The sequence below is a fragment of the Pectinophora gossypiella genome, chromosome 27, assembly GCF_024362695.1.
Source record: "Pectinophora gossypiella chromosome 27, ilPecGoss1.1, whole genome shotgun sequence".
Taxonomy (NCBI): Eukaryota; Metazoa; Arthropoda; class Insecta; order Lepidoptera; family Gelechiidae; genus Pectinophora; species Pectinophora gossypiella.
In genome coordinates this window covers 3,696,901-3,704,097 of record NC_065430.1, presented here as the reverse complement: position 1 = coordinate 3,704,097, position 7,197 = coordinate 3,696,901, and positions in this window count along the sequence as shown.

The following is a 7,197-nucleotide window of genomic DNA, read 5'->3' as shown; positions in this document are numbered from 1 at the left end:
ATAAATAATCCGGGCGAATTAAATAATCCAATCACTCATTCATTCTAAAATTAACATTTATCCGTCCCTTTCCTTGTCGGCGGATAAGAAAATGACGGGTATAACTTAAAATAAAATTAAGTCTGGTAAGGTCTACCGCTGAACCGTGATAGCCCAGTTGGAATAACTTTTGACTCTCATTATGTCGTAGGTTGGAATCCCAGCACGGGCCTTAACCAATGATTATATAATTTGTTTTCGAATTCATCTTTGGATTATAAATTATGATTATAACGTGCTCAGCGATAAGGAAAACAGCGTGAGGAAAATCACATTCACTAGAAATGCGTTTCAGAGGTATGTGACCTAACTTGTATTGGGTTGGTTTTCTTTTCGCGATTTTAATAAAGAAAAATGTAATAATAAGTATGAAGTTTTGTCACTTTTGTCTATGAGGTTGCTTTTTCATACAAATTCCATACTAATTTCGTGTTTTGACGTTTAGTAAAAAGCAACTGATTTGACTGGTTGGAAGCTACGCTATTGATACTGTGAATTGTATATATTTTCCTTATTTTCCAATCTATGTTTAACCTGTCACGTGTAGTTCTTGTTATTTTAAAGCTATCGCAAGACTATTGTAAGCTTAACTGCTTTCAAGATAACCTCATTATCTTAAAATTACTATAAATGTAAAGTAGATTTACCATAATAAGTTTATCGACACGCGTTACGTACACACACCCGACTTGGTTCTCAATCGGGATGGCCCCGGGTTTGAATCCCGGTGGAGACATATCACAAAAACCACTTTGTGATCCCTAGTTTGGTCAAGACATTACAAACTGATCACCCGATTGTCCGACAGTAAAATGATCAATGCTTCGGAAGGCACGTTAAGCCGTTGGTTCCTGTTACTACTTACTGAAGTATGTAGTAGTTATAAGAGTCATGTCAAAGGCCTTAGGCGGCTCAGTAATAATAATGACACCAGGGTTGATGAGGTTGGTAATCCACCTCACAACCCACACGATAAGAAGAAAAATTTATCTTAACTGCAGTGTTCACTGATACAGTTGGCTCGACCATTATAGACGGTACGGCTCACCTATCACGTTGGTCTAACAGAAAGCTAGGTGATATGTAGGTACTTAGTTCATCTTGCGATGGATGTACCTCTGACTACCCCTATTGGGATATAGTCGTGAGCTTATGTAAATGTAATATCTCACCAAAGGGTTAGGCAGAGATGTATACACGATAATTTTGTCCGACCAAGTAGTTTATAAGTCATCAAAAAAAGCCTAAGAAAGGATCTCCCCTCAATCAACCGGAGGGGGTATGGAGCATACTCTACCGCTGCTCCACTGCGGGTTGCTGGAGGTGTTAGGGCTAATAGTCCGGGACCAACGGCATAACATGCCTTCCGAAGCACGGATTTTTTCAGATAATCAGGCCATTTAATCTGCAATGTCCAAGCCAAACAAAGTAGTCATACAAAATAATTTCGCTTTTGTCCCCATTGGGAATCGAACCTGGACCTCCAGATCGTGAGCCCAACGCTCTAACCACTAGACCATGGAGGCTGTTAACAGATACAAATACAATGATGGCTGCGTTTTCAAAGTGACTTACGGTAGATTTGCCGCAAATGTCATTAACTACTTGGCCGGACAAATGGGGAGCGCTGCGAGCTCTTTCCCGGTAATGAGACTGCCCTGACCTGACCTTAGATAAAGAATAAATAACTGTGCTAAATTGAGTGTGGATAATTAAGTATAATAATAAATGAGATAAATACTGGAGCCGATTCAGAGAAATACCTAAATTTATTTTAAGTTTTAAATACCTGTCACTTTTTAGGGTTCCGTGATACCGTTCCGTTATACACAGTTTTCTTAGGAATTACTGTAGATTCAAAACTTCAATGGGGCCCACATATTGTATCACTAGCGGGCAAGCTAAGTTCAGCAGCACATGCCGTCAGAAGGATCCGACAACTCACAGATGTACCCACTGCTAGACTTGTCTACTTCAGCTACTTCCACAGCATAATGTCTTACGGTATTTTGCTGTGGGGTCGAGCCGCTGATGTAGAAACTATTTTCATCATTCAAAAAAGAGCAGTTCGCGCTATTTATAAGCTGCGTTGTCGGGACTCTTTAAGGGAGCTGTTTAAAGAAATAAATATACTGACGGTCGCAAGTCAATATATATATTATGAAAACATTATGTATGTACGTAAAAACTTATCTCTCCTTCCGAGAAACTGTGAAAGGCATACTTACAATACAAGAAATAAACAAAAAATTGCTATTCAAAATTCTAGATTAAGTAAATTAAATTCATCTTTTTTGGGGTTATGTATACGTTTTTACAATAAAATACCAGATAATATTTTAAATTTGTCAGAAAATAAATTTAAAGCTCACGTGAAGCTTACTTTATGTAAAAAAGCTTATTATAAGATTAATGACTACCTAAATGATAAAAATGTCTGGTATTGAATGTGTTCCTCTAGTTATTAAATAACTTGTAATGTATATCCTCATTGGTTTTTAAAAGATGTGTTGCTGTTGCAGTTTCTTGTCATTTCTTCTCCTCAGCCATAACACCTTGCGAAATGACGTAAATTCAAAAATGTTACATTGACCTTCAACAAGTTTATCCATGATAATTACGTTGAATAAATGATTCTGATTTCTGATTTCTGATACTACTACCTAATAGTTAAGTTAGTAGGGATCCAGTCCCATGGGGTATAACGTAGAACCCTCGCCCAGGGATACAGGTGAAGACCTCAACGGTTGCAGAGTCAGAAATGGGAGCCATCGGTACGGCAATGCAGGACGGAAGGGGCAAATCACAGGGACTGTAACCTGGAACCTGACAGAGGGCAGCAGTAACTGTCAGTGCTATGCAGAGGCGGAGGACAGGAGTCTTACGGTTTTGAAATAGACTCTGGGCGCCCACTCGCGTCAGACAGTACTGCGGGGCGGAAGGCAAGAGGGAAACCACTGCCCTATTTTTCCCTAAAAAAGTAGCGTGGAGAATGCTACACCGACAAGAGCGTGGCTCTTAAATTAGTCATGAGTAAAAGAAGATTCGAACCCATGACTACGTCTACTACGTCCTTTGTTTTACTACGTCTTTCGGGCACTGATATCAGAAATCAGAATCATTTATTCAACGTAATTATCATGGATAAACTTGTTGAAGGTCAATGTAACATTTTTGAATTTACGTCATTTCGCAAGGTGTTATGGCTGAGGAGAAGAAATGACAAGAAACTGCAACAGCAACACATCTTTTAAACGAGGGTATACATTACAAGTTATTTAATAACTATAGAATCACATTCAATACTAGACATTTTTATCATTTAGGTAGTCATTAATCTTATAATAAGCTTTTTAACATAAACAAAGCTTCACATGAGCTTTAAATTTATTTTCTGACAAAACTAAAATATTATCTTGTATTTTATTGTAAATAATACATTACCCCAAAAAAGATGAATTTGTTTTACTCAATCTAGAATTTGAATAGCAATTTTATTTTTATTCCTTGTATTGTAAGTATGCCTTTCACAGTTTCCCGGAAGAAGAGATACATTTTTGCGTACATACATAATGTTTTTATAACTATATTGACTTGTCGATATTATTCCGTACCGTCCCTAAATGGGATAATAGACACTCCATATTATAACAGATAACTAATTAAGTATACTGAACATGTACACATCCCGTTCACGTGAAGATTATCTGAGGTTATCGACTAACAAACATACATTATTTGTGTACATCATCGTTTTAACTTAACGGCCTCTGTGGTCCAGTGGTTGAGCGTTGGACTCACGATCATGGCCCCGGGTTCGAATCCCGGTGGGGACATACCACAAAAATCACTTTGTGAGCCCTAGTTTGGTTAGGAAATTACAGGCTGATCACCTGATTGTCCGAAGGTAAGATGATCCGTGCTTTGGAAGGCACGTTAAGCCGTTGGTCCCGGTTATTATTTACATTTATTCATTACACAAGTCGTGTTAGGGGCGTTTGGCGGCTCAATATCAAGATAGCAACCCTGACACCAGGGCTCTTCTTCTTATCGTGTGGGTTGTGAGGTGGAATACCAACCTCATCAACCCTGGTGTCAGTTGCTATTGAACCGCCAAAAACCCCTGACACGACTCATGTGACGACTACGTACTTATATCAGTAAATAGTAACCGGGATCAACGACTTAACGTGCCTTCCGCAGCACGGATCATCTTACTTTCGGTCAACCAGGTGATCAGCCTGTAATGTCCTAACCAAACTAGGGATCACAAAGTGGTGTTTGTGATATGTCCCCACCGGGATTTGAACCCGGGGCCTCCGGATCGTGAGCCCAACGCTCAACCACTGGACCACGGAGGCCGTTACATCAGGGTTGAGGTCGGTTATCGGCCTCACAATGAGAAAAAAAATGGGGGTAGGCACAGGAACATCATCGCGTAATAAAAAAACTACCTACCCAGGTTTCATACAGAAAAAATATAAAAAGCCAAACTGTTTAAAAAAGGAATTTAAATATAGAAGAATCTTACCTTCTTGTATTATGTACGATCTTCATATCCAGCGCTTGCATTCGCCACCTGTAAATTAAAAAAAAAATAAGTATATGCAATACCGTCTTAATTATAAAGGCACACGAGGGCGGCCCATTATGAAAGGGGGCCATTCTCAGGGGAGCCCCATCCTCAGGGGGCCGCTAATTTCTCCTACACATTTATTCTCACTTTACCAGCCCAATACAGGTTAGGTCACATACCTCCGAAAAGCATTTCTCGGGAATGTGGGTTTCCTCACGATGTTTTTACTTCGCCACTGAGCACCTGATAATTATTTATGATCCAAACTTGAATTCGAAAAACGATTTCGAAAATCATAGATTTAGGCCTGTGCTGGATTCGAACCTGCGACCTTACAGTGAGAGTCAAGCGTTCTTCCAACTGAGCTACCACGACTAATGATTAATGACAATATTATTACATACATACATATTTAAGCACATAATTAAGATCACGCCTATTTCCCGTTGGGGTAGGTAGAGACCATGGAATACAACTTACTACGCTTCGGACACACCACTTTCTGAATATTATATTATTTTATTTATTAAGGAAACAAACAGCTTACACAATAGATTCTAAAAGATTTAAACTTATAATTAAACACATTAAGCCAAAGCAGTTTCCACCGAATAGGTAAGTATTAATAGTAGAAAACTGTTAGTATAGTTAGCTGTGTTTACGTAATGGCCTCAAATTCTAGTGTAATAATTCTAGTGTGGTAATTCTAGTGCGGCATCTGAGTAACAATATACCTAATGGACCCTAGTTTGGTTAGGACATTACTGGCTGATCACCAGATTGTCCAAAAGTAAGATGATCCGTGCTTCGGAAGGCACGTTAAGCCGTTGGTCCCGGTTACTGCTTACGGCCTTTGGCGGCTCAATAGTAACACTGACACCAGGGTTGATGGGGTTGGTAATCCACCTCGCAACCCACACGATAGATGGAGAGACTTATGCATAGGTTAACCTACTTTGTATTTTTTACGGTAGAATGATGAACAATATTCCTAATGGGGGTAGTCAAAGGTACATCATCGCAAAAGTATCTACCTACCCGTGTTTCACAGAGAATACATATTAAAAAACTGTTAAAAGGAAATAAATATGTAGAATCTTTCTTACCTTCTTACATTATGTACGATCCTTGTCTCTGCGCTTGCGCTCGCCACCTGTGGCAATAAATAAAAAGAATATAAGTACATGCATCTTTAATCTACGGGCACATGGGGGGCTCGTGCCCCGGGCCATCCTCAGAGGGGGCTATCCTTAACGGATGGGGCCATCCTCAGGGGGATCCCATCCTCAGGGCGGGGAGCATTATCAGGGGGCCCGAAAGGACCTACTCCACTAAGGTGTAATTCACTGTATTTAGGGAAAGGGCCCCAGCATAGTTTAAGACGGCCCTAAGTAAGTCATCATCATCATCAGCCGTACGACGCCCACTGCCTATGCCCTAAGTAAGTATTTGCTCAAAACTAGTTTTCTAATGGGGGTAGTCAGAGAAACATTGTCATATAATGAAATATCTATCTAACTACCCGCTTTTCACAGAGAATAAAAAAACTTTTTTAAAGAAACTGAAATACTTAATGTAGAATCTTACCTTCTTGCAATATGTACGATCCTTGTCTGTAGTGGGCGCCTGTTCTCACTACTTGGCCGGCCACGTGGTCCATTAGGAACGACACAGTCCCAGAAGTTACAAAGTTCAAATCACACTACGCCACTTTTGTTTATAATAATCCATTATTTTCTTCACTCGCGTAAAGTATTTTCAGAGAAATACATTTTGTTTTAGGCAGACCGTCTTGCCTTCACGACCGCCGAAGTTACTGTGAAGAAAATGTAGCGGCTACATCCCCTTTGCTGTTTTTTTTTTTAAACTTATGGCCTGTCAAAATTAAAAAATATATATTTTTTTTAAATTTATGGCTTGTTGCTGTATGGTCCCATCATTCAGTGTTGCCTGTTAATAGACTGTCGATAGTTAAAAAAAAACAATAGCATCGATATAGATAGGCTATCGACGGTTTTAATACTATTGATAGTATAGTATTGTATTGCTTCTGACTGTTGCAAGGACTGTCGATACTATTGCTTCTAACTATTGCAAGGACTGTCGATACTATTGCTGAAGACTATCGCAAGGACTGTCGATACTATTGCTTCTGACTATTGCAAGGACTGTCGATACTATTACTTTTGAATATTGTAAGGACTGTCGATACTATTGTTTCTGACTATTGCAAGGACTATCGATACCTTCGATAGTATTAATAGTTTTTTTTTCTTTTGCCCATTTGTGGGTCAGGCTAAGATCATAAGACCATGCTTAATAGTTTTGAGATATCGATAGTGACTCTAATAACGATAGATCTTGCAATTGTCAGCAGCTTTGTGACGATATTGGTGCTAATTCCTGTAAATACCATCTAATTTTATTTTAAGTTATATCTGTCACTTTCTTATCCGCCGAAAAGGAAAGGGACGGGTAATCGACAAGCATAAAATTTATGGAACACACGTCAATTTTAAGCACAAATCTAAACCAACCGTCTAAAAATTTTACGTCAGTCAATAACCCGACACATTAATTTA